Source organism: Manis pentadactyla, chromosome 3 (assembly GCF_030020395.1).
Source record: "Manis pentadactyla isolate mManPen7 chromosome 3, mManPen7.hap1, whole genome shotgun sequence".
Classification (NCBI taxonomy): Eukaryota; Metazoa; Chordata; class Mammalia; order Pholidota; family Manidae; genus Manis; species Manis pentadactyla.
The window spans coordinates 28438924-28451056 of NC_080021.1; the positions used below are offsets into that span (position 1 = coordinate 28438924).

At 32.6% G+C, this 12133-nt stretch overlaps 1 protein-coding gene across 5 annotated transcripts in view; it reads left to right on the plus strand.

The window, feature by feature from the left end:
* CSMD3 (CUB and Sushi multiple domains 3) overlaps window positions 1-12133 on the plus strand; it is a 1218504-nt gene that overhangs the window by 182933 nt on the left and 1023438 nt on the right. The window lies entirely within an intron of this gene.

The following is a 12133-nucleotide window of genomic DNA, read 5'->3' on the forward strand; positions in this document are numbered from 1 at the left end:
CTTATAGGTAGTTGATAGACTGTGTTCTTGCAGTGGTATGATGGAGGTCCCTATTTTCTTGCAAAATATTGACAAAGGACTTTTCTTAGTTTATAGACCACCTGTGGTTCCTTACCAACCCCTCTCACAAAGGCAATTCACAACCTGGCTTTCTTCCAACTTAGTTGTAGCATTTCCCTAATTTTACTTTCCTCTCCAGTGGGCAAGTAAGGAGTCCTGTCTAGAATGACATAATCGCAGGAGTGACTGTCCCATCACCATTGTCATATATTGTAACTTCATGAAAAGGGAAATTGTCCCATCATAACCATAGGTTTCACCTGCACTAAGGGGAAGGGGGTGGTAATACTGCTGTCTATATTAGAATTCTTCCTAGTACATCATGTTGATTGACTCATTTAGGTGATAATTAAAAATGGGATAGAAAATATAACAAGAGAAAAAATGAAAGACTAGAAGATGCGTTTTATAATAATCAGTGTAAGTGGATCCATTTTTACTCAAAAGGGAGTATCATTAATGTATTCTTCACATTTTTTCTCCTCAATTTGGTAAATTGATTTCTCTTTGGTTAGTAAATAGCATGTTTTTCTATTCTATTGCTTAGACTAGATACAACTTAATATAATTCTATAAGGTGTTTCAGATTTTTATTTTTCAAGATAATGAATACATTTTTTAAAAATAGCATCCTTTTCTTCTTAGTGAGAAATACAGGGTAATGGAAAAAAAGTTTTAAATACTGGACATGGTGTTACAAAGCTTAATATTTAATGCTGACTTTATCAGTCAGATGCTTCATAATGTAAAATGAGTAGTACAATACTGACTCTATAAGTTTGTTTTGAAGATCAAGAGAGTTAACGATGCAACATCCACAGAGTAGTGCCTGATATGTATGCAACATGCAACAAATGTTAGCTAGTATCTTTACTGTTCCACCATATATATTCAATTATTATATATTTATAATATTGATATAGTATTCAATATTATATATTGCATGCATAATATTGATATAGATTCCACATTATATATATCTACATATATTATAATGTTTGGTTATGTCATACAAACTATTTGAATTTCCATTTTCCCAAAAATAACACTGCATCCAGCTATTTGTTTAATCTTTTAAAGTGTTTTTCAAATAATAAAATGATGTGACAATTTACCCAAGTATCATTAGGGCTTAAGAAGTTATGCAGTTGCACCCTTAGCTAGGGTTTCCCAGGAATTATTGTCCTGCCAATGGGCTAATTCATTTTCAGCCTGAACCAAGGGAGGAAATGATGCTATTCACACATGCACAAACACCCCTAATGCCCTTGCAGTGACAAAGGCCTGAACCCTGACAGAGGCTAAGAGAAGTAATCTTCTCTGAGCAAACAGGTCAGTGGTGGAGACATAATTGTGATATGACAAGGCAGTCATTTCAATAGACTTGAAAAGAGGGCACAATGGAAGAATGCCAGGTCTTGTGTAGAAATTAATACTTATTACATAAATACAGTTCTTTAAGTAAGTGTATGAATAAAAATTCATATGAGCTTTATGGATAATTAAAAACTCCCTGAAGCAAAAAATAAATATCTTTGTAAGATACTGTGGCTAGAAGAGATGATACTAGAACTGAAGGCAACAATATGTTCTGAACTCTAACAGAGTGGTTTTTTTTGGTCATTTTGTTTAAATATAATTATTTTCTCCTAGTGACAAAGAAATAACAGAAACTACTGACCCAACTGTAGAAACTTTATAGTTCTACATATCTACATACTGTCAAGAACTGCAAAGGCTCTGAGATTTTGCCCTACTTGAAAGTTAACAAGCTAGCCTGACACATTTTAATGGATGCTGGCAGAAGACACCAAACTACTGCATCAGGGAGAAAGGACTTAAATATATATGGCAGTAGAAACTGCCAGACTATCAGCAATTGTCCAGGTTCCCAGAGTCTCAGTTCTCACAGGGAATGAGAAGAGGGCCAAGAGACGCCCACATATTCAGTGGGTTGTGCTGCAGGAAAGACACTTTTGTGCTTAGGGAACTGAGATACTTTATATTTTACATATTAAGTAAATAGGCCCTTTGCTCTTGAGGGAGATAATACTTTCATACTGCTTCAGAGTAAAGAGAGTCAATAACTCTGATCACAAGATCTGGAAAACATGAGAGGCACATGTAGAATTGTTTTCCCATATGTGTGTATAATGTTCTACCACAACACCATGTGGACTCAATAAGTCAATTTTTACGTTCTAAAATTCCAAATAAAAAGTACCTTTAAGTATTATTAGATGAAGATCCTTCAATGGGTACATATTACCTAACATTTCAAGATTTTAATTGGCTGTATTCAGTATTATTTTTGAAGGCACTTAATAAGCTAAAACATTTTTATATACTTTTAGAAATTTTATAAGTATCAACTGAAAATAGTGAATGTTATTTTTTTGCTTTTTTTCTATCCTTTATAGTTAGGGGTGTTTCTTGAACTTTGTATAGTTGGAATATCATAATTCCATGAGTATTTTTTTCATCTACATTTACTTGTACAATCAGTTGCTCATGTTGTCTTTTTGTATTGTTTTATATATATATATACTAGGGTAATACTAGTTGATATTTTGAATTGAGTAGATTTCCCCTCACAGTTACCAGAGCATATATTTCAGATGACCATAAATAATGAAATTTTAAAAACAAAAATGTATAGTTCATTAAGCAATATAGCAGAATATTATTAGCTTACAGGAGAGGAAAGCTTTCTAACTACAAAAGCCAAAAGGAAAATATGTCACTAAAGAAAAGACTGATCTATTAGACTAAAGAAGATGTGAAAGCTGCTGAAAATAATAATAAAGATAATTTAAAAAGCCATTCTTCTATTAAAAAGACAATAAGATAGGGATTTAAAATTTACAATCTATCTGTTCTATCTTACAACATTGATAGATGGTAACTGCACTAGAGGGAGTGAGGATTTAATAATATGGGCAACTATTGAACCACTGTGTTGTATATTTGAAACCAACATAACAAAAACTTTACAATCTATAGGATAGACATATAGAGATAGCTATTGTTACATGACATTACCCAAGCCTCTCATCTACTAACAGAACAGTTTAGGCATATTTTCATGCCTATTATGGCAGTGCAAACATGAAAAAATGCAGAGAAGCACTTCTTCAAGTTTTATTTGAGTCAGTCTACTAACGTTCCATTGGCTAAAGCAAGTCACATTAACAGCCAAGTCTCAGACCATGATGACATGGCAAAGTTATATGGCAGATGGCATATATAAGAGGGGAATGGGATGATGAAATGGTGGCATTTTTGCAATTGTTTTACTACAATCACCTATCTTATTTTCCAATCTGATGTCTTCCCTGAATTCTAAATTGCTTCATCCCTATGTCTTTCTCAATAAATGGTAATTTTAACCATTGCACAGGTCCAAAGTCACTGGGGTCATACTTCATTACTCTCTTGTTCTAACAACTTCTCATTCAAAAGCAAACATTGAGTCAAAATTTTCCTTGAATCATAGCCCTTCTCACCATGTTTATTACTAATATTTTAGCCCTAACAACTATCATCTCTCCCCTGATTTAAACTGGTTTCCCAGCATTCTGTCTAGCCTTTCCAGTGTATACTGTGTTCTTACTATAAAGTGTCCCAACAACCTGTATGTTCTTCAGTAATAGTTCATTAACACTTCCCTCATACATACTCAAAACATATTTATGACCATTCTGCTTATATCCTACTGGTCAGATTATAGTCACATTAAACTTGGCTACACTGGGAGCTGGGAAATATAATCTTTACTCAGATGTTAATATGTCCAGCTAAAAATTTGTTGCTATGAATGAAAGGGATTGAGGCTATTTGGGAGTCACTGGCATCTGTGCCACAGTATCAAAATAAGAAGCAGCACATATTCTTGCTGAATATATTTCTATAAAGATAAAAATGCTACCATGGTTGTACCAATTTAAAAAAGCATGCAACAGAGTCTTGTTTAAATAAGAATGCATTCTAAAATAGGTATTAAGCACCTACCATGTTTTAGACATTGTACTGTTAGAAAACTATTGTAGCTCTCTGGATGTTTACCACTTAGTGGGGAAAAAAATAAAAGCAATTAATTTCCTAACAGTTTACAAGAATATTTACATCATTTTAATATAGATACAAAATAATTTGGTCAGATAAATGTAATCATTCTGATGTACAGATAAGAAAAAACGACTTAACTGACTCACAGATAGCAGTATGCTGGTACCAGCTCAAAGTGGGTCATGAGAGCAAACTGTGTGCTGTGAATCCACCTCTCCACTCTGCGTCCAGAACTTCGTGTTGATATCTTGAAATGACTATGTTGGGAGGATTTATACTAGGGAACTCAAAAAGGTTTAAAGGCAGGTTTTTCAATTCATTAATTTTTTTCGCCCAGAGAAAAACATCTATCAGCCTAAGGCTATAAAGGGCAATCTCACTACTGGAACTAAGGCCTTATCCCCTATGTCTTGCACTTCTTTCTCTCTTATGTTGGTGTGAAGCAGGGCTTCCTACAATTTCCTGTTCATAACAACCATGAAGCGGTCTTGTTAAATGGTTGATTGTTACTTAGAATTTCTGTTGTGGGGCTCAGTATCCTACATTTCTAACAGAATTGTAGGTGATGCCAGTCCTGCTACCCACACACCGCAAACCACATGATGCAAAATCTTTTATATTTTGTTTTAAACTTTTCAGTGTCAGTTTGGTTATTGTGTTATTCCAAAATACCATCACTAAGCCATATTTAGTGGTTTCAATAGGAGTCAGAATTTGCTGTAGCTAACCTATCCTACTTTTCCTTCTGGAACATGGTTGAAATTGATGTCAATTTCTTGCCATAGTTAAAAATAAAAATCAGCTGAAAAGGGTGTTTCTGCCTTCCAGCTTGTTAGTCTCACTTTTTACTATAAGGAAACCCATTATTATCAGCAGTACCATTCTGCAAATTATAAAGTTCTTTGATATTTCCAATTGTCAACTTTTGAAAACACTGAGTTATAAAGTTTTATAGTCAGCAGATTGTAAGATGACCAAATCTATTATGCCAACTTCAATTACAGTGATATCATTAATTAATCCTTCAATTCACTAGCTCTTGATCTGGGGAAATAATGAGTAGCATTGATGCTGAGGATGAAATTCTTTCCATTTAAATTATTATAAACCGAAGCCTTGTTAATAGAAATTTTAGGATAGATCTTAGTACCATATTATATTCTATATTGATTTACTTATGGTAATGAATGTATTTAAAAATATAGTATTTATATTTATATTACAACAAACCCGGAGTAAAAATATCCAATACTTCCATAACTTAAAGTTCAAATTTTTACTTATGCTTTTACTTTCTTCCTCCAATTGCTTCTCCTGAAATTCCCTTACCCATGGATTTACTAACACTCATGTAGCACATTTCTCCTTTTTTGGATAATTGTATCTTTTGATATATTTATTTGTTACAGTAAATATTCATGTCAGACAAAGAATCAGAGGCCTAAATAATGGCACTGTCTATGGATAACTTCACTGTTGCATTTTCTCCTTTAAGGTAGTTAATATATCATCAATACACTATAAATAAATAGTATATTTTTGTAATTAAATATTTTTAGGAAACACATTTAGAGGCAAATATTAGAAGTGAGCTCCTCTTAAAAATGATAAAAAAATCTGTGTATTACTAGTTTTAATAACTCTGTTTCAGTAGTTTCCATGGATTTGGAATATATTCTGATTTTGATTTTATGGCCTCTTATCAATAGTAGGACTACCATGGTTATTGCATAATTTTTTATCTGCATAAAGTAATGATTTCAAAGCTAATATATAATGAAGATAACTTTCAATTAGTGATCAAATAGTGCAACTTTTAGAACTGCAACATTTTCAGTTCACCATAACCAAATAAACTCAAGTATAGAATAAAAATAAATTACTGCATCATCACTGGTTTTCCATAAATTTTACATTTATAGTTTGTCATAGCTGTTCAGGTGTGTTCATAAGGATAGGATCACATTTGCTCTTCTTACTTTCCAGTGCAGTAAACGTTCTCCATTTTATAGCTTTAAAGCAAACAAATAAAGTAAAACAACAAGTTAAGTTTCAGAGATCAGGTAGTGGAGGAAACTATTCTTGTGCATAATAACAGAGCTGGGATCTAAAATGTTGTCTCAATCTCTAGTTCAATTTTCTTCCCCATATTTAATGAAGGACTTAAAATATGTACATTTTTAAATTTATATGTTCTTAGGTACAATTGTTCCTAACATTTGGAGCACTAAAACAGGATTCACGAATTTTGTCTAATAAATCTTCCTTCCACTCCCATTTGAAAGCATGGCCATAAATGAATTGAAAAACAGGAAAATCTGGTCCTTCCTTATCTATTCATTTTCATCTCAAATTCTCCCACTTGCATTCTATAGCCCAGGCTCCCTGAACTACTCATACATGTTTTTTTCCAAATGTGTAATGCCTTCTCTCAATTGGCACTCAAAAAATTATCATTGAATGAATACTTGAATAACTTAATAAATGAGTGATAAGTGTGAACCATGATGACTTTATTATTATGTGTTACCAGACAATACAACTGACCCTTTGAAAATGCCAGGATAAGAGGTGTATAACCAGATAGAGTCAAAAATCCATGTATAACTTTTAGCTCTTCAAAAGCTTAACAACTAATGGTTTATTGACTAGAAGCCTTACGAATAACATAAGCAGTTAATTAACACATATTTTATATGTTACATACATGTATGTTATATGCATTAGATACCATATTCTTATAATAAAGTAAGCTAGGGAAAGAGAATTTTTTTCAAATTGTTGCAAATCTCCAAAAAAGTTTTCCAATTCTTTTGGAGAAAACCCACATATTAGTGGTCCCATTCCATGCAATTCAAACCTGTGTTGTTTAAGGGTTAACCACAAATGATCTGAATTGTTCAATCTAAAAGGATGCCTGAAAGTTCCTGATAAATTAGAAGTCTCAGGATTTCCAGTCCACTTTCATTTTTACTTCCTTTTATTTAAAAAGAAATGAGGAAGTTGTCTCTACTTTTGACATATAAAACTTCAATTATGCCCTTCTCTATCTTTGGCCAGATAATGAGCACTGTTATTTAATGTTGTAAGGTAAAATCTAAATCCACACTTAAACTCTTTGCGGAATTGAATAGCCTTTCACATGGCCAAGTTCATTTTTATCTTAATGGGTCATTTTGTTGAAACTAATGGGTCATTAGTCTCTTGTGAATAGAAGGTTCTGGTAGCAGTCTTCACAAATGATTCAAATTTAGGTGCAATGTTTCAATATTATAAGCTGAATTTATAGAACCTTTATAAAATTTGAAGTGAATTATGGAGTGCTGAGACTAGCTGTATTCTGGGAACAATAGCTAGAATTTTTACTATATTACATAATCTTTGCGTACAGGTTTTTTTCCTTTTCCTTCAAGGACTAAAAGTAATTCTGAAATATTTCCTATGTTTCAACTTTAATATTCAAGTGGATAAAAACACTCAGAAAATTCAAGGAAGAGGAAATGATGAGAATTAACTTAAAGCTATTTTATTTTTTCATTAGATAAAAATAGTGGCAGGCACAGGTTAGAGTTAGTAAGTCTTCTCAGTTTTCTAGTTAAAGACTAAGACAAGGAAACACAATTTAGTATCAATTAATATCCAATTAAAGTAATTTTTTAACCCTCGAGCAATAAGATCAAGGAAAAAGCTCATTGAAATTCCACAGAGATTTGAAAGCTCCCTGGACAAACCATCAATGGTATATATATATATATATATATATATCATATATATATATATATATATATATGTATGTATGTTATATATATGATATATACAATATACAAACTTTGTATATATTTTGACAGAAAGTATTAAAACAATTTTGAGAGAGTCAGACTGGATATTAGAGGCCCTGCCCTAAGAAGTTCCCAGATCTTGGAAAAGATAATACATTTCTAAACTTCAGATATAAAAAGTGGTGACTTAACTAAATGGCTTCAAAATATCCTCCAGATATTAATTCCACTGAACTTACTTAATAGTAAGGGGAAGAGAAGTAGATTATTTATCCCCAGATTTATTGCAGTGATTGACACATAAAAATTACATATACTAAGGTGTATAGTGAGATATTGTTATATATATATATTGTGGAATGCTTACCACATTCAAGCTAATTAACATATCCATCATGGAGAGATAAATTATTGAATGTGCTATACTTTTTGAAAAATATGGGATAGAAAAGTGTAAGTGTGGTAGGATGGGACGATTTGTTCATTTTAAAAGGAATATCAGGCAATTTCAAGAAATTGTCAGTGTTTAATCATAGTGGGTAGCTACAGAATAAGGAGGGGAGGGCACCAACACAAAAATCATCAGACAGGTTAGAAAATGTACACATGAAGTCAAGTAGGATGTGGACAACTCAGGATATGAAGAAGAATTTTGTATTCTGAATAGTAGAGTCAGTTTGGATGTTTGGAGGTTCAAAGTGGGTGAAATATATGCAGAAGCATAATATCTAATTGTAGAGTAACAGATCATGTCAGACATAAGGAAATAATTCTAATTAAAAAAATCAGCTTTATTGAGGTACAGCCAACAAAACTGTAAGCTTATATTTGGAAGGAAAGTCATGTAACTAGATCCTAGAATCAGAGACAGGCGTGGTACATAAAGTGGCACAGTGAGGACACAGCTTTCAGTCCATACACAGGAGCCAAATGCACTTGCTAGCTTTCTTTGTATATGGGGATAAGGTTTGGAAGGCCTGGTTTGTTTTAGTGCAAAAACAAAGTTTTTAGTGCGTGGTGCAAGGATCATGACCTCTGAAAACCTCTCACAAAAAGGAAGTGTTGAGATAAGAGAAAAGAAAGATAGACTTGAATGCAGATGAGCATATGGGCCAGTAAAAGCAGGAGAAAAAAAAAATACAATGGTTGGAATTATTAAATATCACCATTATACATTGTTTTAAAGTTAGAAAGTGAGGTAGGGAAAAATGGAGAATTAGAGAAAGTATGAGGGAAAAAAGACCTTAAAACTGATACTGAAGGCCAAAAAATATGAAAATAATGTCAATTGTATTTGGCCAATGAGAAAATTATAGTACCAAGTTCTAGCATTAGCAGTGGAGGGAAGAAAAAAGAAGGAAAGGTTTGACATAGAACTGATAAGAAAAAAAAATTAGTTGGTTTTATCAGCTGACCTCTTCCCAGCAATTCCTACAGCAAGGGCCACTGAACTATCAGGTCTGTCCCCTCAGGAGCAGTCTGAGTTTTGTTTTGGGAAATCTAGCATAATTTCAGCCTATTCACTGGTTTAGTTCATGTCTGGACTTACATTCCTGGTTTTTCTTTTAGTGTAATATACACATTATTGATCTGTTTTCTAGGCATGAGAACTAAGTCCCTGTTCTATAAGATGAGGGAGTCCTTCTTAAACCTTATGGCTTTATCTCCTCAAGCAGAGCACTCATTTCTTATATACTCAATTTTATGGAATGCCTTTTCTATTCTCTATTCACCTGTCTCTCTGATTTTCTATATTGGAGCTTCTGTAATCTCTTGACAGGCCATAGGGACCTAGTGTCAACTTCAGGTACTGGCCTTCCTTAGTTGGATTGCCCACCACTCTTCAAATTATTCTATTTATCTACAGTATATATCTATGTGATGTTTATGGCTTTGAGTAAAGACTTAAGATTTCAGTAAAAATGGACTTTGAAATTTGATGGTTTTCTATTAAAGACTTTCTCGCAGTTTTTGAGTTTGTTATGAAGGATGAAATTGGGCTAGTCAGAGTAGAGAAGGTCACGGAGACTGGACGAAACTTGAGAGATGAAAAAGGAGAGAAGGAAAAGGAAAAAAAACCTGTACTCAAAGGTTTGTTTTTCTTCTTGCCTCTATTGAGTTTGAGTTAGTGGAAGAATATCTCATCTATATAAAAAATAGAGATATTTATGAGCTTTCTGAATGGAGAAAACTGAGGAAAAAGGAAAAGAAAGTGAAAATAAACATTTTCATAAAATTAGAAATAATTGAAGAGGACAAAGTTGATACTTGTTTAGTATGTCTTTGCACAGAATTACAACTTCGTGTGCACTTGAGGAAAAAAAACAGACAGAATTTTTAAGCTTTTGTGTATTATCCTTTCTTATTGGTGATATATAGCATTGTCACCAACATCTATATCTATTTCTATCTATATGTGTAGATATATATATAGCGGTTCCATAAGGAACGACACTTGCTGTGAAAACCAGCGTTTCAGACATTGGTTTATATTTGTGAGTATTGATTACATCAGGAAGAAGTAGGAAATCATCAATTTTGACAACTGGACAGAGTCAGAGAGGAAAGAACACTAAGAGGTGATTTATAGAAATTAGATTGAAGGACAGCCGCTGAGCAATTATGAATATCCTTTGGAAACTTGATCAAAATTTTACGGATTTTTTTTTTGTCTCATATAATAACAGTATGAAAGAAGTTAAAAAGAGTAAATTGCTGTTATGGGTCTGAGAAGAAAGGGACAGAATAGAGGAATTACTCCATCACACAGCTACTGTCCTTAATCATATTAAACAATTTTTCTTGAATAAGCACTCTTCAGATTGTTGCAAGCCTTTGGATAATTTTCAGGATGCTGAAGTTATTTTGACAATGCTCTCAGGATTTTGGTTGCTTTTAAGAGGAGTAAATTTCCAGAAGTACTATTCACTCATATTTTTTAGTTGTTTTTTGTGGATTTAAAAGTTCTACGATGGATTGTTACCTCCCCATTTTAGAGAAAAATTCTTAACAAGCATCATCAATGTATACTATTTTATACAATGTGTTAGTATAAAATATTAAAATTAGTAGCAGTAATATTGAGTTGTATAAAATTCTGTATTAATAGTCAATGATGTAATTGAAATAAAACCTATTATTAAAAAATTCTACCATTTATAGGTCACTACAATATTCTTTAGATTTACTAATCTTGCATGTGTTTGACAATGCAATGAATAAGGTAGAATGATAATTTTAAACATGTTTAGAGTTAATATTTAAGTAGGGATCACATTGCATCTGACCCTTAAGACACATTCTTAGAAAAAAGTATCAGAAATCTAACTTATTCTGGTGATATCATGTGGGTGTGTGAAGTAGCTGATTAATTGAAGATGGATATCTGATAAATGGTGATAAAATAATGAAGCAATTGGTTGCTCTACCAAACTGGTGATCTTCAGGAAAGCTATTGTACTCACTGCTTAAAAATAGAGACAAAGTATAATTTATTCATCTCATACGTACCATATTACAAAGATAATAATTTGGAAACTAATTATAAACAGAAAAATTTAGATTAAAATTAATGCTAATTAGTTTAATGTGTAGAATCACTATTGTTTTTATGAGTGTATCGAGAGTGAATTGTCAAGCATAATTATTTTTAATCTGGTGTGATATTCAAGAAATTTTAAATTTTCTAAGAAGTTCTTTGTCTTTTTTTTCAATAAATGTAACTTTAATTGCTGAAAATGTCAGGTTAGCTAAAAGAGCATCTTTTCTATTTACTGTTTTATTTTTTTTCCTGTTTATGGGTCATACTTTCCTGTTTCTTTGCATATTTTCTAAACTTTTTGTTGAAATCTGAACAAAACCAAGTGTCCAAAACTATAATGTGTCTTCTCTGAAAATCAGATTACCTTACCCAAAGGGTTTAGTGTGCCTGTTTATTGTGATGGTTGTTCTTTGTTTGTTAAGTTTAACCCTCAAAGTCACTATTCCCTGTTGTGTGTGACCATTGAAGTCTGGTCAGTTACTTAGCTCAGTGGTTGACAAATAATTGGATGGCAATTCATTTAAATGCCTTGAACCAATAAATCTTTGACAAGTTGATGAGAGGCTCTGTTTTTGTGTTGGGGCACACCTACCATTCTCCAGCAACTTGCAACTGTGCCTTAGCCATCACTTCCTGATTGTGGAGAACTATAAATAAGAGTTTCAGGGTTTTTTTCAGCAATCTC